Source organism: Cervus elaphus, chromosome 25 (genome assembly GCF_910594005.1).
Source record: "Cervus elaphus chromosome 25, mCerEla1.1, whole genome shotgun sequence".
Lineage (NCBI taxonomy): Eukaryota > Metazoa > Chordata > Mammalia > Artiodactyla > Cervidae > Cervus > Cervus elaphus.
This window is the reverse complement of record NC_057839.1, coordinates 44,571,871-44,594,058: the sequence shown is the minus strand read 5'-3', so window position 1 is coordinate 44,594,058 and position 22,188 is coordinate 44,571,871. Positions and strand designations below refer to the sequence as shown.

Below are 22,188 nucleotides of genomic sequence, written 5' to 3'. Positions count from 1 at the left end.
AAGTACCTCTCAAATTGGAGGCAGAAGGCCATCAGTAAGTAGCACCATTCAATTAAAGTATGTTCAAGGAGTTTACACATGTGTTTCTTTTTTTCAAATTATGCATACAGTGTGGTATGTCCAGGAGAGTTATTGTAATTTTTTTCATCTGCAAAGGCATTAGCACACCATGAATACAGATTGACCTTTTGCCCCAAACCAATTTGCTCATCCGCTCACCAGGACAGCAAGTCAATTGCACAAGTTCCCTGATGGGAAGAGCAGACTTTAGCATGCGTGATATATGCTGCTTAAGTTATAGGTTGTAGAGCTCTAGAGAAAGCTGAAAAATGAAGTTTAAGCTCTATAAGAGATAAAAAGAAGCATCACTGTCATAGCCCAATTGACTTTGTAAATAATGCTGGACTCCCTAGGGGGGGATTTCTTGTTACTGTTGATCTACATTTTAAAAATCTCTAGAATTTGCTTGCTTCTGAAGCTTTAACCTGAATCATAAATCCTACCCAATTATAACATCTGAAAAAATGGCTGTTAGCTGAACAGTGGATCTTGTTACTCAGAACATGATGCTGTATCTTTGTATTACTATCATTGTTTTCTCAACTTTGTTCGATTTAAAAATTGTTTTATTTTTTTGAAGGGAGACGAAGACCTGCTCTCCATGATATAGGCACTATTAATTCTACCTAACACTGCTGATGAGTATGAAAACAAAAAAGAAATTCATAGTAGCAATCAGAGGAAGTCAAACTTGTAAACAAACATCTTTTTTTTTTCTCAAACAGAATGTTTCTATCACCTTACTGAATTCGACTAAAAAACAAAAACAGTTCAACCTATCCTGTATTTCAGGTCTAGTTTATTACACCATTGCTATATCAATGCAATGTGTTATGTTACATATTATTGCTTGCACATGAAACAGCAGTCTTACTAGTTGTAAAGCAATATCTCATTTCTGTGGACAGGTCAAGATTAATGACATGATACAGAAAAAATAATTTTTCTAAATATTTGAAGGACTTTCTAAAAATACTATAATAATACAGAAAGAAAAGAAACTTAAAGATGCATCAACTATATTCCAGGGATGAAGTTGAATATGAGGAGAAAATTTATTTCACAAAAGAAGAAAATCTTAGTAGATGCCACCCACAAAGAAAATCTCTTCTGTTCCTAGGACCATGGATGACAATACATATACACAGAGAGAGAAGTTCTGGCTTTACCTTTGATAAACTCTGAAGAAATTTGAAAAGATAAAATGTGCAACACTAAAAATGAAGAAGACTTGGGGAGGTATTTAAAATGGGAGAAGGTATGGTATAAAGCAAGATTATGTGTCTTTTTTAGAGAAATATAGATGAAGTAAAAGACTGCGGTCTTTTCTTGTAGTGGATATCGTAGAAGTGATGAACCTTCAAGAAAACAGGAATATAAATTAGGGCACAAAGAAGGCAAAGCAGGCAGGAAGGAGAGCAACAGTTATTAGATGAGGGAATAAGCATTAATTGTGAAATTTTTTTATGAATGCTGAAAAGGTTTATGTAAAGTTGAAAGTCTATGATTATTGAACCTACAAGTGATGATGGCAAAGAACAGCAGTGTGAGTTGAGAGAACAGAGTTGAGGAGCATCTGAATAGGAAAGGTAGGACCAAATACACAAGGAAAGACAGACACATATGATTGTAAATCTTCACAGAGCATGAGGAAATGTTTGTAGATTTTAAGCAGGAAGAAGAATCATAAGAACAATGCTTTAGTTATAGTCACCAAGCAGTTGTGAAGGCTACCCCTGCAGCTCAATGGTAAAGGATCCACCTGCAATGCAGGAACCTCAGGAGACGTGGGTTCAATTCCTGGGTCGGGAAGATTCCCTGGAGGAGGGCATGGCAACCCACTCCAGTGTTCTTGCCTGGAGAATCCTTTGAACAGAGGAGCCTGGCCAGCTACAGTCCATAGGGTCACAAATAGTTGTACACAACTGAAGTGACTTAGCATGCACGCATCAGCTGTGTATAAGACAGACTATAGTGAGAGTACATTGGAGGCAGAGAGATCAGTTGTGAAGCAACTGCAGCATTTGTCTGTGAAATAAACACCTGGAATATTCTGGCTCAGTTCAAATTCATTAAGCACTAAGTGTGATCTAAGCTCTGCGCTGAGCTCTGGGAGTGGAAGGATGGCAGGAATAGTGCTGTGGAGGACCTCTTAGGATGAATACAGTTCTCCTATAACTTCTCAAGTACTGTAAGAATGCTGTGAATTTGTTGCTATGGAAGTAAGAGGAGAGGCACTTAGCTCAACCCATGTAGGAAAAGGAAGATCTCTAGCAAAGGTTATGCTTGAACTTAGTCTTGAAAGCTGAGTGAGAGTTACTAATGACTAGAAGGAGGGTCAGTTTGGAGGAGGAAAACTGCAATCTAATAAGAGAACAAAGTAAGGCTTTTGAGTCATATTATGGTTCTTGGTATCAGTTTAATAGGTGAAAGAATACCATTCTAATTGTAAGAACATTAAGGTCAGCTTTGTGTCTTAGAAGTATCCTTCTATGGCATAAATGAGGCAAAGTGAGACTAGAAAGAAGAAGCCTAGTTAGGACTGATGAGGAAAGAGCTTTGACTTTTGCATCAACAGCAGTAGTGAAAAGGAGGAGACTCCTGAAATATTTGAGAGATGAAATGCAAAGGACTGTGTAATTGTCTAAATAGGAAAAGTAAAGAAGGAAATAACAGAATGATACTGACTTTCTGTCTGTGACAGCTGGCTCAGGGGGTGGTGTGTCAGTAACTGTCATTCAGAATTTGAGAGGATGATTCAAGAACAGGGTTCATCCGAGGTGCCTGTGAAATAAATTGATAAACAGAGCAGATTATAAATCTGAACATCAGTGGAATGATCAATACAATATATAAGTTTGGGAATCATAAGCACTTAAGCTATTATAGGATTTGATCCCTGGGTCAGGAAGATCCCCTGAAGAAGGCAATGACTACTAAATCCAGTATTCTGGCCTGGAGAATTTCATGAACAGAGGAGCCTCTCCAACTACAGTCTATAGAGTCACAAAGAGTCAGACACGACTGAGCAAATTCATTTTGAAGCTATTATAAAATGATGAGTGAGAATGAGACTTCTAAGGAAAACAATGTAACCTGAGGAGATCAATGGGAAGAAGGCAGCATCAGCTTAAGAAGAAAAAGGAAATCAGGAAGGAGACAGAGAAGAAACTGGGAAAGTTGCAGGAAGAAAATTGGTAGGAAGGGATTAGATAGAAGCCAAAGAAGTAGAGAAGATCCAAGAAACTAGCAAAGAGAAATCTTGCTGCACATGAGGTAAGGAAGTGGTGACTGATGTGATTCAGAGGTGATCTTGAAAATTTCAGTTATAATTCCTCACAAGGACTTGCATTCAGGGAGCTGGGACAAATATGCCAACACTGATAGGAAAAAAGCATGTGAGGTAGATGAGGCTAAGAGACATTTTATCAGTGTGAGTTTTTTGCCAGTCCTCATTTGCCAGCCTGCCAATCGATATGGGTCTACAAAATACTGTATCACTTTCGACTCAATTGCATTAAAACTCAACTCAGCCCCTATGTTCAAGGGCTGTTAGACTCAATCAAGAAACTCTTAACAGTTGGTAGACTTCACAAATCAGAAGGAACAAGACAATTTCCACGAAGGACTGTGATTCTTATAGTTGTTTCCTTTCCTCACTTTATAATGGTACCATTAGTTAGAATTCCAGACACTACGTAAAGGGAAACCATTCAGTCAGGTTGACATTTATAAGGTTAACCAAATGGCTGTGAGATACAGCAAATAACAGTAGTACCTGAAACAAGTTGGGGGAAAAAAATTGTAAAATACACCCACATTTCATCCTAAAAAGCCAACAAGGAAGGTTTTTCTCAACAGTGAGACAGATTTGGAGAAAGGTAATTATGCAGGCAATTCAATGCCTACTGAAGTGTGAGTTCTGATACCCCACCCCCCTCCCTGCCACGTGTAAGACATTTGAAAGCAAGAGGGAGCTTAAATCGGTGACAGTTTCAACATATGCTCCCCCTCCTTCCGCTTTGCGGCATGAAAGCCACTGGGCCACACTTTCTCACATTTTGCAAAGGTGAGAGGGTGAGGATATGTTTGACAGAGTCCTACTGAAGGGGATATGGAAGGAGGAGAGTGCTCTACCGCCGAAGATGCTGCCCTCGGCGTCACCTTTCCCTTCCCCGAGTTTCAAATATAAGGGAAAGAAACCGCCACGCGTGCATGATTCATATGGGAACCTCCTGGTCGCCTTATGTGGTTCATAAATTATTCTGAAGATATCTCTAGGGCATAGACCCTTTTTTTTCCCCCCTTTAAATCGCAGCTAGATCTCAAGATCCATAAAACCAAACGGATTCATGGAAAGTGAAGAAACACTGAATAAAACAAAAAGGAATACCCTCAAAATCGGTATGAAATTTACTCTGTGCCATGATATTTTTAAAACAAAAGAATAAAACAACTTTATATGGATCTTCTCTAGTTCTTTGTGTCTGGCAATCAGGAAAACCAAACACAAGAAGTATTAAGTAGACTACACAAACCACTTTATTCTGCAGAGTTCAGGGGTGCACGATGTTCAGTCACTTGAAAATAATACTTTGTACCTCAATAGCACCTTTAGTTCAAGGGTCATGGGGTATTTACAAACATGAAATACTTCTACAAAACTCAGTGACTCTGCCCACACTGTAGACTGGCAATCTTCACAGAGATTTAGCAGCAGCATGCCCCACTGCATTGCAAGTTACTTGTGGAGGCAGAAATAAATCCCAAGACCTTCTGCTGCCTGCTCTCTGCTCAAAACATGATATGACATTTCTGCCCTCACTTTGAATCACTGGTTCTTCAAATATCAGAAGATGTAGCCACAAAGATAAGAAATTTGTGAAAGGAAAATGTTGAAGCTGAAGACAAAAATACCATAACTATTAAACGATGACTAAACTCTTCCCATTCAAAATATGACTCCAGGGTTAGTGTGGCCTCAAATCTAAAATGTGAGATTTTTCCTCTAGTTTATGCAGGAAGCCCATTTTTTATCTCTGTCTTTTTCTTTCACCATGTCTCTCTTACATTTCAATTTTTAAAAAACTTCAAATTAATAATCCCTGGATAGTTTTTTCCAGAAACATAAAAAAGAAACTTCCAGGAAGTAAATGGCACCTAGCATGCCAGAATAAATGTCAGTAAGTCCATGTACCAGGCTGTGTGTCTGCCTTCTTCCCAAAGAATTCTTTAGACCCTCACAACTCATTCCTTACTTAATTTTAATGCTAAAGAGTCTGGCTATGGCTGTCCTGTTTGGAAGCAGATTGGAAGCCACAAATTAGAAGGGAGGGAGATAGATGACTAGTGTTAGGTAAAAAAATATGAGCAAACTTTTTTCTTTTTTTTTGCAAAATACAAGACAATACATGAAGCAAGCTGGCATATTGGAAAGCATAATGGTATGTGTAAACTTGGCCAGGATATGGTGCCCAGTTGTTCGGTCAAATGCCAGTCTACATGCTGCTGTGAACGTGTTTTTTAGGTATGATTAACATCTAAAGCCAGTAGACTTTGAATAAAGCAGATTGCCCTCTACAACCTGAGTGGGCCTGTCCAATTGGTTGAAGGCCATAAGAGAAAACAGTGAGGTCCCCAGAGGAAAAGGGAATTCTACTAGCAGAGAGCCGTCAGACTGAAGCTGAAACATTAGCTCTTCTTTGGGTCTCCTGCCAGTCAGCCTGCTCTGAAGATTTTGGACTTAACAGTCCCCACAATGACATTCTTAAAATAAAACTGTTTCTCTATATATTTATAGTTTCTCTGGGAAATCATAACTAATACAAAGAGGTCCACATGGCAAGGGCCTGAGCATAGCCTAAGTCCAACAACCATTGACAATTCAATGGTCTTAAAAAACATTCACGGTACCATGCAGCTTTCACTACTATTCATACCCACGACTTCTCATGATGACCAACAAAAGCTCTGCGCCTGTCAAAAAATAACTGCCCCTGCCCCGTCCTCTTAGCCCCAGGTAAACTCTACTCTGCTTTCTGTCTCTGTGAATTTGACTACTCTAGATACCTTATGCAAGTCAAATCATATAATATCTGGGTCTAACATATTTCACCTAAGCAGTGCATCGAAATTGTAGTATCAAAATCTTATTCCTTTCAAGGCTGAATAATATTCTATGGATCTGTACAAACGTTGTTTATCCATTCATTTGTTGACGGATGCTTGAGTCATTTTCAGCTTTTTGCTATTATGAATAACACTGCTATGAAATGGGTATACAAATAGTTATTTGGGTCTCTGCTTTCAATCATAGGAGTGGAATTGCTAGATTATATAATAGTTCTATGTTTAACCTTCTGAGAAACTGCCAAACTGTTTTCCACAGAGTTCCCAGACTTTTAAATTTCAGTAAATCAGGAAATAGACACACACACGCATACACACACACACACGAATCAACATAGGGCTGTTTTTAATTTTTCCAAAAGTAAAAACCTTTAAAAAATATCTATAAATAAAACTTTTCTCTCCCATTACAATGTAAAACAAAGAGTTATAATCAAAGAGGTGGGTACATGTATCTCAGAATAAAGAATCACACTTTAAAACTTCTCTTTACTGTTCTTATATATATTTTTTAACTTTTCTATTTTCTATATTTTGGTTTTGTTTTAGATCACTGAAAATTTTGTTAGGGACTGGCAGTGACCTAAGGGGTGACATTTCTAAACCACTCATCTAACTGAACACAACTCATGTTTTAGATCAGTAAGCAAGGACCAGGAGAGACTGGAACTGGGACTATCACTTGTTGCAAGCTAATTTAGTATAGTTGCCTACTCCCTCCCCCAACGCCACAATTTCAACCAAACAGCCAGAGACATAGAATGCAAATAACCACAATAATAATATTAACAATAGGAACTGGATACCCAGTGGCTGCTAAAAGTGATTAAATTAGTTGAGAATTAGCATTGAGAATTGTCCTCTACTTAATCCTCTGAAACCTGGCAGGCATTTGTCTTCAAAAACTATGCCAAACTATGAAATTTCTGTTGAGTCTTCCTCTTGTTTCTTCTGCGTGGTTGGTCCCTTCCATCCACGCTGTCAGCATGACCTCCAGTCACCTGGCCAGAGAGGTGCTGCCGTGACACTCGCTCCCTTTGTCACCAGGCTTGTACCCCTGTCCTCTCCACTCCCAGAGCCCCACTCTGATGAGACGGTGGGTAATCCAGCCCTAGAAATTCACCAGCTCTTTCACGCCTTTTGATTTGTTCTCACAAAGAATCAAAGGTGTTCAACATGTAAAATAACTTATTTCCATGCCTTTCCATAAGATGTATTATTTTCCCAGTTAAAATTACACAGATGTTGCACAGCAGAAAGTAACACAGCATTGTAAATCAACTATACTCTAATGAAATAATTTTTAAAGTAATTCACAGATCATTTAAAAAATTACACAGATATGATTTGAACATTCCTCTGTTCCTTACATTTTAGATTTTAAATGTTATCTTAAGCCATGAACAGAAAATCTTAATAACTGGGAAGTTATAGCTAAAATCTACACGTGCTTACCCCAAACTGTCCCTCAAAATCACCCAGGAAGTTTTCTATATTAAATAATCCAGGACTACACGCCAGACCTCTAAGTGAGAATCTCTGAGGGAGTGGCTGGGGAACTTGAATGTTATAAAAGAACTCCAAGGGATTTTGATATGCCAGAAGATTTGGAAATCTGTAGTCTAACAAAGTGACCCAAAAAAGGTACATACAGAGATCTGCAAGAAATGACAGATGTAATTTACTATTAAATTGCTTCTCTTGGTTGGAAATACGATAAAATATCCCCCTGCAATTCCTAGTGTACACATAAATGGATTAAATTGGTTAATGAATTTATCTGACATGCCACTTTTGCAAAGTTTCCCATTGAGTGATTGATGGCTGAGCAGAACTGAATTCCTGAGGGGAAAACAGTGACTTACACGGGCTTCAGAAAATCAGATCATTGGTTAACTGTTTAAAGTCATTTATTAAAAGACTATGTCAGGTGAGGTACTTTACTGGAGTCCACATTTATGCCCGTGCTAAGTTGTTTCAGTCGTTTTCGACTCTGTGCAATCCTGTGGACTGTAGCCTGCCAGGCTCCTTTGTCCATGGGATTCTCCAGGCAAGAATACTGGAGTAGGTTGCCATTTCCTTCTCCAGGGGATCTTCCCGACCCAGGGATCAAACCTGCATTTCTTATGTCTATCTGCATTGGCTGGCGGGCCCTTTACCACTAGCGCCACCTGAGTGTGTATACACACACACACACACACACACAACCAATAGAGAGGTATTGCTCTCACGAAGGGTGGAATATTGGCAACTGAGGGCATTGCAGAGCCAGTTCAATACCTCATGCAATTTTGGGGAGGCAGCTCTGCATGGGTCTTGCACCTTTTTGCATGTCTTCTGAGCAGAGGTATCAATGGTTTTTGTTCTGGACTATCAAGGATGCTTGTATAGTGAAGACCCTTGGAAGACTGAGAGAAGATCTCCATCTGGGGCACAGGACAGGTTTGTTTCCTGAACAAAATAATAAAGACAATATCTCTCCCTAAGGCAAAAGTTGGGCAGCACTGCAACCCCCCTTTATAATATTAAGGTTTTGTTAAACTCAGGGCTCCTCAGCTGTGACACACCCCCACTGTGTTCAGAGCTTTCCCAGGCTTCACCCCTGTGGGACTGATGGGCAAGGGAACCAGTGCAAAGATGAGGCTCAGGCCACCCGCTGTGCTGAGTGGTAAAGACCTGTGTCTCTAACAGGAGGCTGCATCTTCTGCCAGCATCCATGAAGCTGAGGCAGGCTAACTTTTTAACTTGCAATTAAAGTCTCTGACTCTTCACAGTTCTTGACAGATTCTTGCATATCTAAGTTTTGCTTCATAACTGATAGCGTATTCCTATGCCCTTCCTGCCATTTCTGGTTCCTGTTGCTGGCTTTCAATAAAGTATTCTCATTCTATCTCCATTTTAAAATCAGAATTTTCTATACAACGTGAGAGCAGAAACTTCAAACAAAATGACTGAGCTAGTTTTTTACTGAATACAGGCATGTCCTATGGCAGTGGACTCTGCCTCAGTAACTCTAAGAAAAACCCTAGTGCTGTTCTTTACTGCATAAAAGTGAGATGGTTGGATTTTTTGGCTTTTGTATGACATTTATGGTTTTCTGCTGAAGGTAGAGAGCCAAAGTTGCTTCATATGGGTTATATAGAATTCTCTATCCCCAGATACAGAGTGGTCATTTTAAATATAAAAGCTTTGACCAGTGCTTTACATCAGCAGCAGAACCAGGGTGGCTCTTTAAAGTATAAAGGGTATTAGGTAGCTAAGGGCTCGGTCGAAATATTTCAAGTTTAAAATAGCTCCACATGGGAGTTAAATCATCCTGGCAGCTTTGCTTCACAGAGATGAAATCCACAACCAGGTTTTCCCCCTTATTTTCCACATCATCTCGATGAAAAGCAAAGAAGCAAATATTATTTTCATGCTATAAAAACTGATTGACAAAGCAGTAATCTAGTTGCTATTTTATGTATCATTGGCTAAGCTAAAGTTTCCTTCGATCGCTTGAAACTATTGTTCCAGTAGTTTGAAAGCTACTCATTTTAATGCTAAGGGGGAAAAAGAGATTATATGTAGCTTCCAAATCTTTAGTCTAGAGACCAGATGCAAAACCTGACAGGTGGGAGTTCTACCTGCCATCGAGAAATAAAGATTGTTTTCTCTTCACAAATCTATAGGGCATATTTTTTCTAGAGCTAGAAGTGGAAAATCCATAAAGAATAGATTGGTCAAAAGTTAATTTTGATCCCTTGGGGAATTGTTTAATTAACAGAACAATTCAGCATTCAACCCACTAGTATTTGCAGAGCGTGGTGCACTGGGCCAGCACGGTTAGATGCAGGGTAATCAGTGAAGACTCAGGGCTGCCTGGTACCAAGGTGGTGAAGTTTACTAAAGCAGTTAGCCAGGCAGGTGATGGATATGCGGTGCATGTTCCACAGGAAGAAACAGCGATTTTCAAAAGTTATAAGCTTGGGAATCTAAATAGATGATAATGTTTGTTTTGAAAGTGATGGAAAAATTTGACTTCAGGATTTACTGTATCAAGTGGAAGGCATACATTTAAAGTCTTACATATTTAGCTTATCAAGTTAGAACTGACTATGCATAATGCATAGCCAAAGATTGATTTTGATCCAATCACAATACCAGCGATAGGGCTATTAATAAACACATCTTTTTTTGTGTGTGTGTGTCTGTGTTTTTAAAGACAGGTCATCTTGTGCTAAGTAGAAATGTCAAAGATATTAACTGTATTTTTACTACACACATTCATTAGGTCTAGTGTGGATAAAAATGTATTTTTAACAGACTCTTAGCACGTTTTATACATAGGATTGTATAAACTTGTGTCTGAGACTTGTCAGTAAATCAATCAATCCCACAACTCCAGGAACGTACCATACCAACACGTCAAATTATTGTTATTAAGTATATAAATTAGGATTTCAGTTGGATATAATATATTTATACAGATTATTTTGTGAAGAAAAATAGTCCTAAAATGACTTTTCTCCCATTTTAAAATATTCTGCTTGAACTAGTGAAGAACACCATGGATAGTCCAAGACTTATTGACTTATTCTGTGGGTGATAAATCTCTATTCAGAGATATATAAAGCCTCGATTCAGACAGAATCTCTGACTAAAGCTCATGTCTGGGAATAATAGTGAGGAAGCTAAGACTTGAAAGCTGACTTCCAACCTTCCTTCTCTTTGTCCCTCTCCTTCTTTATGCCCTTGTCAACTCAGGAACTAAAAATTCAAAGACAGGCCCTCCTACAGTACAGTCACACAGCGTGCCCAGGCACCTGGGCAAGCCATCCAGGCACTGCCCTTCATTCCGAACACACCCATCCTCAGCCTCCTTCACCTAACACTGGTTATCCCTATGGAATGTAAACCATGCCTCATGGCTTTGCCCTGGCATAAGACCTTAGGGGGTGAGCCTTCAAAATCTGGCACAGCTCAGTCATTGACTAAACGCTGCCCCAAGGGATATGAACTCCAAGGCACTTCTATCACCATGCTGGTTATGGGAGAATTGTATTCCCCATCCCCCCTGCAAAAAATCATATTCTTATTGAAGCTCTAGCCCCCAATGTGAAGATATTTGGTAAAGGGGCCTTTGCCACAGATTTAGGTTTGGATGAAGCAGTATGGGATCTTTATTACTGGATTAATAAAAAGAGACTAGAGAACTTGCTCTCCCCCACCCCCATCTGGCACCATGTGAGGATACAGAGAGAAAAGACAGGCATCTACAAGCCAGAATGAAAGTTCTCACCAGAAGACAACCATGATAAGCCTTGATCTTGAGCTTCTAGCCTCAAGAACTGTGAGCAAATTAAGTTCCATTGTTTCAGCCAGTCAGGCTAAGGTATTCTGTTATGGCAGCATGAGGTGAGTAAAAGAGTACCACACGCAGCAAAGTAGTACCAGTACCTAAAAACAGCCACCTGGATGGAACTGCAGGGACAGGTCATGAGAAGCAAAACTCATGCAATCCAAGGGGCTGAGGTGGTGGAGGGGGCAGGTGGTGGGTGACAAGAAGAGGTAAAAAGCATCCAAGGTGATCTAGGCAGAACTCTGGTAGAGTCCTCCTCCAAGTGTTAAGAAGCAAGAGGAACTGGATGGGAAGCAAGGATTCTGACTGATTACCCAGATATCTTGTTTACAGTTTGCTTTTCAATGCAGCAGGGAGGCAGCGTAGCCACTACTTTGACGTTAAGAAACACAGTGAAGGGGAGAGCCCACTGTCTAGTGGTAATAGAAATCTAGAATATAAAGTAGTACAATGATTTCATACTTAACGCCAGGTTGTGGCAGACTCTTCATGGCCTGGGCATTAGCCTAAATATCAAGATAATCAAAGCTCAGTCAAGTTAATACTTACTGCAGTCAGGCTGGCTTTATTGAAGGCTGGGAACACGCCTCATGTTTAAAAAGGGATGGAAATAGATAAAATGAGTCTCATCTTTCTATCACAGAGAACATAAAAATGATCTTGTGCTGAATATAGTTTTCCTCTCCAAAATCAATTTATTCAATTTAATCAATATCACTTTCTTCACCCTTTCCTGATATTAGAACTGACCTAAATGAAAGTCATCAACTGGAACCCTTTGTCCTTTTTCCTTTAGCTCTTTTTAGGCATTAGGAGGCACAGGTAGGCAATTTGAGGGCAGGATGAGTATAAGCCAGGCTATTGATCTGATCTGATCTGCCAGGTGTTTATGAGTTAAGGGATGCCCGGTGGTGAAGGGCACCATTCATCCAAGACCACTCTCTCCATAAAGCTATACATTTGGGTTTAGGACTAGGGATGAGAAGGACCTTCTTCCTGATCGGCTTAGAGTATTTCAATCTCCTATTGATTCCTTTAAACTCTGCTGACACCTTTTCAAATTATCTTGAAATATCAAGTGTGTGTGTGTGTGTGTGTGTGTACCAACTGACTAATAAAGACTTTCTATGATCATAACTACAAAGAATCAAAAGAGAAGAATTTCATGGACTAGACTTACTTGTTACCTATCACTAACACATAGTATCTTTATAATAGTCCTGGAGCAGCCAAAATGGAAACAAGATCCCACTTTTAGGAGACTGGCAATTTTCTTGGGCTCCAATATCACTGCAGATGGTGACTGCAGCCAAAAAGTTAAAAGACACTTTTTCCTTGGAAGAAAAGCTATGACCAACATAGACAGCCTATTAAAAAGCAGAGATATTACTTTGCTAACAAACGTCCATCTAGTCAAAGCTATGGTTTTTCTAGTAGTTGTGTCTGGATGTGAGAGTTGGACCATAAAGAAGGCTGAGTGCTGAAAAATTGATGCTTTTTAATTATGGTGTTGGAGAAGACTCTCAACAGTCCATTGGACAGCAAAGAGATCAAACCATTCAATCCTAAAGGAAATCAACCCTGAATATTCATTGGAGAGACTGATGCTGAGGCTGAAGCTCCAATACTTTGGCCAACTGAATCGAAGAGCCAGCTCTTTGGAAAAGACCCTGATGCTGGAAAAGATTGAAGGCAGGAGGAGAAGGGGATGACAGAGGATGAGATGGTTGGATGACATCACTGACTCAATGGACATGAGATTGAGCAAGCTCCAGGAGATGGTGAGGGAAAGGGAGCCCTGATGTGCTGCAGTCCAGGGGGTTGTAAAGTCAGTCACAACCGAGCAACTGAACAACAATATATACATTAAAATCCCTAATGAGTCAAACTACGTACTATTCCAAAATCATTTCCACTAGGAAGTCAATTCTGAGGATTATTGGACAGTGACGGCCATCAGCAAAGTGTGATGATCTCCAAACTTTCCATAACTATTATTTTCATTCACAAAATACTGTGGTTTATCTGATGCTGCCAAGCCTCATGACACTTATGCACTTTTGACATCATTCAAATTCATTGCATCATAAAGCACTTACTAAACTGGAATCGGAATCCAAAGTCAAAAATATTTTTAATATGTAGGATTAAGCAGATTTCTATATATTTTTTATCCCTGTCAGACTTCTCAGAGCCTATGCTACACTATGCTAGGATTTGTGAATTTCCAGAAGGAGCTAAACTGCTATGCATAACTCTCTAAATACACTCGACCACAGAACACTTCATTGTTTTCATAAAATACCTATTAACATCTCTCTTGTAAAATAAGGATAAGGATTTGGCAGAATCCTATTTGAGAAATAGCACACCAGTGAGTAATGACTCTCCGTGGACACATCTCAGCCACCCCAGGGCCATCAGCAATTTGAGGGCAGAGACTGCTTCTCTGCTATCACCCTACACCCTGCTGTTCCTTCTATGTAAAAGAAGTCCCCTTGTGACTCTCCATCACAGTCTCTACTTATTCATTCTTAGCACTTGTCACTTTATTCAATATTAGTTGCATCTATTTCTCTTGCACATGTCCCCCTGCTAGGCTTATGAAAACACCAAGTAGGAAGAGACTTCATTTGTCTTGTACTCTGCTATACAGTGTCTGGCATTCAGTAAACATTCAGAAGAATGAAAGACTCTTGCAGAAGACATGGTCAATATTTTGTCAGTTGGGTACAATTCAACACACATATATATGTCAGCTGACTCACTCAAATCAAGAGACAGCTTGCTAGTCCCAGGATGAAAACGCTCTGCTTAATGTAGGGAAGGCTGCCACCTTGCACAATGACATTGATGAAGTTTGGCTTTTAGGTTTTGACTGTATTTACAAACATAAATGTATTAATTAGGCAATACAACCATGATATGACATATGATCTTTTTAGAGAAAGCAGAGTAATGAGTACTTCTATAAGCTAAATGTAATCACTGTTACTGTTTCCTCTATAAGCTGAATCATTATAGGTTGTGCATGCATGCTTCACATATATTGGTGACAGGACTGATGAAAAGGTGCCACATTCAAAGATATGAGGATCACAAACAGAGAAAAAGCATATATTAATAGTAATTTTTCTTCTTAGTAGGCCTCTACTGGATAATTTGGGGCTTCCTATGGAGGTCAGTGGTAAAGAATCTGCCCACCAATGCAGGAGATGTGAGTTTGATCCATGAAGAAAGAAATGGTAGCTCATTCCAATATCCTTGCTTGGGAAATTCCATGGACAGAGAGGAGCTCCATGGCAGGCTCCAGTCCATGAGGTCGTAAAAGACTCAGACATGACTTAGCGACTAAACAATAGCAACTGAATAATTCTTTGTAAAGACATTCATAGTAACAATTGATCTATTTTTGATGATGTAGCAGAAATAAGGGATATTAGGTATATCACATATCACATATACGTACTTACACTGCAATATTTCACAGAAAATGGCAGTCCTGGGGGCAAGAAGGTACTGATTCAACTGAGCAATAGAGTGGGTCTCCTTTGTTAACTATCAATACCCACCACCTAACAAATCCATACATGCTAGAAAATGTGGATTTAAAATGTGGCCCCTTACTAAACCAATTACTTTAATCAAGGTTCTGATTTGGTGCACTCAAAACAGAAGCTTGGCCAGTGCAATTTCCATTCAGAAAGAAATGTATGTCAGTGTTAATGTGACACTTATCTGTAAAGACAGACTTACAATTGGACTTATAATGACACCATAAAATATATTCTGCCCAAAAGGACATCAATATATGAATGAAGCTTCTGAGGGTTTTTTTTTTTTTTTAATTCTATTGAATTATGATGCATTTTTCTCCTTTGCCTCAGTTTATTGACTCTTAAAAATGGGTTATTTAATGTTTAATTCTTTACAAATATAGTTAACATCAGGAAACTATATTTGTAAACCCTAAAGATGTTGCTTCTATGTAAGTATTTCAGTGAAAATTATCAATGTTACTATGTCAAACATTTCATGTAGATATTGAAACTCTAAAAGATCAAATATCTCCACTGACCAAGTTAGTACTTTAATTTTACTGGTTGAATGGTAAGTCTCAGAACTTCTCTTTGACAGCAGTAGGCACACTCTGAAGAGTAGTGAGTCACTTCTCGTGGAATGCCAGCCAAACCAAGGGGGCAACCTAGGAGCTCAGGACATCGATTATGGGCAATTGCTCTGGAGTATGGGCTTGGCCTTCTTTTCGGTCTCATCAATGTCACTGGGGACAGTCCTTGAACACCTTAATGCTGCATGTCCATTTAAAACTGGAGGATCATTGTTAGCTAGGATTCCTGGTAGGTCTCCCCCATAGTCAATAGGTTTTCAGAAAGGTAAGACCCAGAAAGTGGTTCTGAGGAATGGAGTACCTCATGCTGTTGACCACAGAAGGAATTAACCATTATAGGAGAAGGAGAATGTACAAAAGAGGAATGCAATAGTTTATCTCCTGGTGACTTCCACTTCTTTGACTTGCATCACATTGTCAAGTCTATGGTTTTTCCAGTAGTCATGTATGGATGTGAGAGTGGGGCTATGAAGAAAGCTGAGCACAGAAGAATTGATGTTTTTGGACTGTGGTGTTGGAGAAGACTCTTGAGAACCCCTTGGACTTCAAGGAGATCCAACCAGTCCATCCTAAAGGAAATCCTGGGTGTTCATTGGAAGGACTGATAGAAGTACTATTAGAAAGGTGCAACTTAGGAAAAATAAGATTCATTATTAATTTTCAAAAATGATATAACTAAAATATAACTGGATACCTTATAAACTAAGTTACAGATGAGTAAGCCCTTGGAAAATGTTTGTGTGATAAAGAAACTTTTTCATATCTTAATCAATGGCTCAATAGCCCATGTGAGTTTCACCTTGGCTGATGCAGATTTTATAAATTCTGTTGAAATGAGAAATTCTGTATGTCAGATGCTATCATGTGTCCCCATCCATTTAAAATCCAATTTAGTAAGACTGTCGTCCATATGTATAGTTACAATTCAAATTACCTGTACAGGGTTATATATTCCTAATAAATTTTGACATCTAAAAATGGATTTCTTGATTACTTTAAGACATTTCAAAATAAAATTTTGTAGCCTGCTTCCTTTTCATATCGCTGAAACAAATGTGAATTATTTTACACACAGAGAAAAAAGTGGGTCAAGTAGCAATAGGCATCTCTGATACTTAGATAAGGATTCCAGATGCCCTGATTTTTTGACAGACTGCACTTTGTATAGGGTTTAGTTATTCTTGACCCCAGATATTTTCTTTACAGCCCCTTACAAGCAATGGATTTTAAAAAACATTGTCCCAAGTGGAGATTCTCTTCCAAGAGCAATATTTCAAAGATCTCTGTATAGCTTTGCAAATGGCCATATTAATTGTTTAGCTTATAAGGAAAACAGAAATTCACAAGCCACTGAAATCATGTCACTATTTTTCTAAAACTAAATATGATCCAAATCCTTATAGAAACCAATATTAGTTTACTGCTTCACTGAAAATAAAATGCAGTACAATCATCTGCTGGAATCAATACATTTTGAGAAATTATGACTAATTTTTTAAAGAACTTGTTCTATTGCATTCCTTGTTTTAAAGCCTTGTAGTAATATAAATACTAAATAAAGACATGACAGTCATTACATTTACGATTAAGAGCTACAATTTCACAATCCTTTACCAAGCTACTATTTGTTATTTATGTACGCCCTGAAAACTTACAATGACTCTTAGTAGCCACTCCAGAGTGACAACTCATCCCTATCTAAATTTGGATATTCATGGAATAGATTTTATTTTACTTTCCAAAACTAGGGGGTTCCACTTTTCTGTAAAGAAAAAGAGTCCCTTAAATTTAGTTAAAATTTGTGGTTTCACTAGAAATTTCCAAAGAACTAAAGAAAACCAAGGTGCCAACACTTGGTGTTGATACAGGGTTATACCTGCTCAGCACTGAGAGAGAGCCATAGGGAAAACATGGCAGAAATAGTGCCATACATCGAAATGCTAATGCTGCCTTCCTCTCCACAACCTCCCAACACACAGAGGTTTATTCTCGCTTTCCATTGTATCATCTTTACTCATTTATGCTGCAGTAAATGCACTCTCTATCCCTTTGTCCTTTTATGCCTGTCAATTGTTTTTAAGCACCCCATAAACTTTCTTTAGGGCTTCCCAGGTGGTGCTAGTGGTAAAGAACACGTGAGTCAAGGCAGGAAATATAAGATATGTGGGTTCAGTCTCTGGGCTGGGAAGATCCCCTGAAGGATGACATGGCAACGCACTCTAGTATTCTTGCCTGGAGAATCCCACGGACATAGGACCCTGGTGGCCTACAGTCCTTGGTGGCTCAGATAGTAAAGAAGCTGCCTGCAATGCAGGAGACCTTGGTTTGATCCCTGGGTCAGGAAGATCCCCTGGAGAACAGAAAGGCTACCTACTCCAGTATTCTTGCCTGGAGAATAGCATGGACAGAGGATGCTGGCAGGCTACAGCCCATTGGGTCGCAACTGAGGGACTAACACTTTCACTTTTCAAACATTTTTTGGCTCTAAGAAAAGCATTCAAGATGAAAGAACTTACTGAACATGATCAGAAGGATTCTTGCTATTCAGAAATTTGGACTGTGAAGCAAAGGGATACTCAGCTGTGCTTTTAGCAATAATAATAACTAAGCATAGAGCTTCTTATAGGTCCATTGTGCTAAATTCTCTTTGAAACCTCCCAACCATATAAAAGATATTCATTCATTCAAATAAAGTCAAAGTACTCCTAACTTAGCAGGATCATGCTAGATGCAGGGGATACTATGATCACAAAAAATACATGCCCACTGCCTTTATAGAGCTCATAGAGCAAAACAATTTCTCACAAGAGGCAGCAGAGTTGTGATTTAACCTTACATCTTCTCTATTACTAGGATGCATGGACTTAACTATGCATCCCATTACAATATGTACAAAGCCTTTTTAGCTAAATAATTGATTAGATGTTGATGCTTCAAGCCAAAGACTCTCATTTGTTCGAAGCCCTCCATTGGGCAGGTATGAATCTGCTCTTCCTGGTAACCTTGGGGAAAGCATTTATTCTTACAGAAACCCAATTTCCAAGTTCTAAAATGACATAGTATGATTAGGTGTTCTTCAAGTCCCTTCCAGCTGCAGATTTTTAGATTTCTTGATGGAAATTGGTTCTACATAGCAGATGGACCCAGCAAGATTTTTAGCTTAAACAACCTATGAAATATGGCCTGTCCATTTACAGCTAAGGATATGGATGAAGCAGAGTAATTTACAGGATAATGGGATCAGTGAAAAAAAAGGAACTCATTCTGTGACACGATTTTTTCTCTAACACAATTCTTCCCTTAATACTAGGCTTGCAGTTTGATGACCATTGCCTGCTACCGTCTCAAAATGCCCTGATATTTTAAAGGTAGGGAAAGAGGGAAGGAGAATTAGGAAAGAAAGTGGTAGAGGATGTGATGAAAATAAAGGTGGGCCAAGGAACCCATTTATTGACCTGTAAAAGAAACAGAAGAATGGATAAAGGGAAAAGTAGGAACTGAAGAAAGTGTCACCGACATAAGAAGTCTTCTTCCTTAATCCTTTACACTTTTGTAGGATTTCTGGGCAGAAGAGCATGTGGAAGGTTACTGAGTGTTATGGAAAATAGACTGAATTCAGATAGACCTAGGTTCAGGACCAAGCTATTTGACCTTGTAGTTGTGTTTTACCAGAGCCTCCATTTCTTATCTAGAAAATGGGAATGATAATACATATTTGAAGCTTCAATATTCAATATTTTAAAAGATAGTGACACTCAGAGGCATTCAAAGATTAGGTTCCTAGCTGAGTTTAGCTTAGAAAAATGAATTTGTGAGAGTAAATCTTGTTCTTCCAATCCCTACCTAATTAGGGGATAGAGTCAATCCACTGGAAAAAAACAATTTCTTTCCCAGTCCACACAGCCCCACTTCTTCCTTTCTGTTTCCTCTCATATAGAAAATCTGCCGCCACTGCAGAAGACCCAGAATGCTAAAGGCACTGATCTAAACTTTGTACTGATACAGATTGTCTAAATAATGCACTATTATTGCTGTCTCTGGAGAAGGCAATGGCACCCCACTCCAGTACTCTTGCCTGGGAAATCCCATGGACGGAGGAGCCTGATAGGCTACAGTCCATGGGGTCGCTAAGAGTCGGACATGACTGAGCGACTTCACTTTCACTCTTCACTTTCATGCACTGGAGAAGGAAATGGCAACCCACTCCAGTATTCTTGCCCGGAGAATCCCAGGGACAGGAGCCTGGTGGGCTGCCGTCTATGGGGTCTCACAGAGTCGGACACGACTGACGTGACTTAGCAGCAGCATTGCTGTCTCACATATCTGCCTTTCTGTCTCTTGCATCTGTTTTTTTTTTCTTCATGAAGACTGGAAAAAAGACACATAGGGCAAAATAATAATAATAATAATCCAGCTGACTATGTGTTGGCACTGCCATTTTTGGGGAGATGTTTTAGGACATTACTAGAGGTCAAGTGCTTTAATCAAATATCTTTATAAACTTGTTTATATCCATGAAGGCCAAGCCTTCTCTTACATAATAATTCAGTTATTCAAATAATAACTTCTTATGACACAGTACTTAGAAATCTCAGCCAAACATAATCAACCATAGGATAGAATAGACTCATGGATATATTCCAAAGACTAACCTCTGACAAAAATATTTTTCTGCATCTAAATTTATTACTGTAGCTTCTCTGGGCTTCCCTGTTGGCTTAATGGTAAAGAATCCACCTGCCAATGCAGGAGACACAAGTTCGATTGGAAAGATTCCCTGGAGAAGGAAATGACAACCCACTGCATTATTCTTGCCTGGGAAATCTCATGGACAGAGGAGCCTAGCAGGCTACAGTCCATGGGATCACAAAGAGTCGAACATGAATGTGTAAGACTAAGCAACAACAACTCTGCACCACAGCCCTGTCCCCTCCAACAAACAAACAGGTGAGCCACTAGAAATATATACCATTCCAACCTCCAAACTGAAACATACTTACATCTTCCTTTTCTTCCTTACCATGAAATAAATATGTCTTGATATAATGTGGATCCTTCCACCCATGATCTACGTATCATAACCTTTTGTTGTCTTAGGCCCGTGGCTTGGCCATTATAGCTTCTCTTTCCAATAAAGTCAACATCTTCCCCTACACTGACTCAATCCTGTCAGTCTCGAAACATTCACGGCCTTCTTCCATCTTAAAAAAATCTCTGCCCATTCTCCCATCCAGCTACCTTCAGATACTGCTTTATGTCTTTTCTTTCCTTGGATTGTAGATGGTTGTCTTCTTCCTGTGTCTTCACATGGTCTCCCCTCTTTGCATGTCTATATTTTAATGTTTTTTTTTTCATAAGGACACTAAAAAAGTAGGACTAGAGTCCATTCTGAATGACTTCCTAACACCTTAATAATCTTTCAAGGACTCCTGTCTCCAAATACACTCAGTTCTGAGGTCCTGGGCATCAGGACTTCACTGTATGCATTTTGCTGCTGCTGCTGCTCAGTCACTTCAATCGTAGCTCACCAGGCGCCTCTGTCCATGGGATTCTCCAGGCAAGAAGACTGGAGTGGGTTGTCACGCCCTTTTCCAGCGGACCTTCCCGACCCAGGGATCAAATTCATGGCTTCTGCACTGCAGGCGGACTCTACTGCTGAACCACCCGAGAAGCCCTGTATGCACTTTAAGGGCACACAATTCGGCCTATAAGAACACTGTGTTTTTATATTTGAGGAATCTCCTACATTGTGAATCTTTTCCTAGAACCATTGAAGCCACATTCCGAGATTTCCTTGCATCTAGCTTAAGTTCACAACACAGTGACACACAGAATGAGGGGTCTGAGCATTGCACTCTGGGAAAAAACAAGGCAAACCCATCTTTTTTCCAGGGGCAGCAGTACCAAGATTTTAGCTGTATACCGGGGGCCCAGCCATGACATCAGTGCTTTCTAGCCTTGAAAGGGTCTATGGTACAATTTCAGGCATTGTTTCTGGAGAGGAAGCCTCAGAGAATCTGTGAGTTACCAGATATCTTTTTTAAAATTTTCACCTAAATTAAGAATATTTCTATTGTTTGCAATTAAGAATCCAATTTTTGTTACCCTGAATTCCAGAGTGACTTATATAAGCCTTAACCTGGTTGAGGTGTTATGACAAAAGAGATTGATCAGAACCTATCAATTACCAATGTTAACTTTTCAAAATTACCTTTATTCCTGCTTTCAGTAATTAAAAAAAAAAAGTCAGCTTTATCAAGTGAGTCTTTCACCTAGTTTTTCTGACTCATTCTCATTCACTGTTAATAAATCTAGCATATTATTACCAGGTGGATTTGTTTAAAATCTTTGACAAAGGAGGCAAGGATATACAATGGAAAAAAGACAACCTCTTTAACAAGTGGTGCTGGGAAAACTGGTCAACCACTTGTAAAAGAATGAAACTAGAACACTTTCTAACACCATACACAAAAATAAACTCAAAATGGATTAAAGATCTAAATGTAAGACCAGAAACTATAAAACTCCT

The 22,188-nt window shown here is 39.2% G+C and overlaps 1 long non-coding RNA gene across 2 annotated transcripts in view; it reads right to left on the bottom strand.

Annotated features, from left to right (window-relative positions):
• The window catches only part of LOC122683905, a 113,803-nt gene that overhangs the window by 66,823 nt on the left and 24,792 nt on the right, over window positions 1-22,188 (bottom strand). Inside the window, exon 2 of one of the 2 annotated variants that reach the window (XR_006337867.1) lies at window positions 2,749-2,844. The exons of the other annotated variant lie outside the window; for it this stretch is intronic. This is a non-coding gene — a long non-coding RNA (uncharacterized LOC122683905). The remainder of the gene's footprint in view (window positions 1-2,748; window positions 2,845-22,188) is intronic. 2 annotated transcript variants of the gene reach the window in all.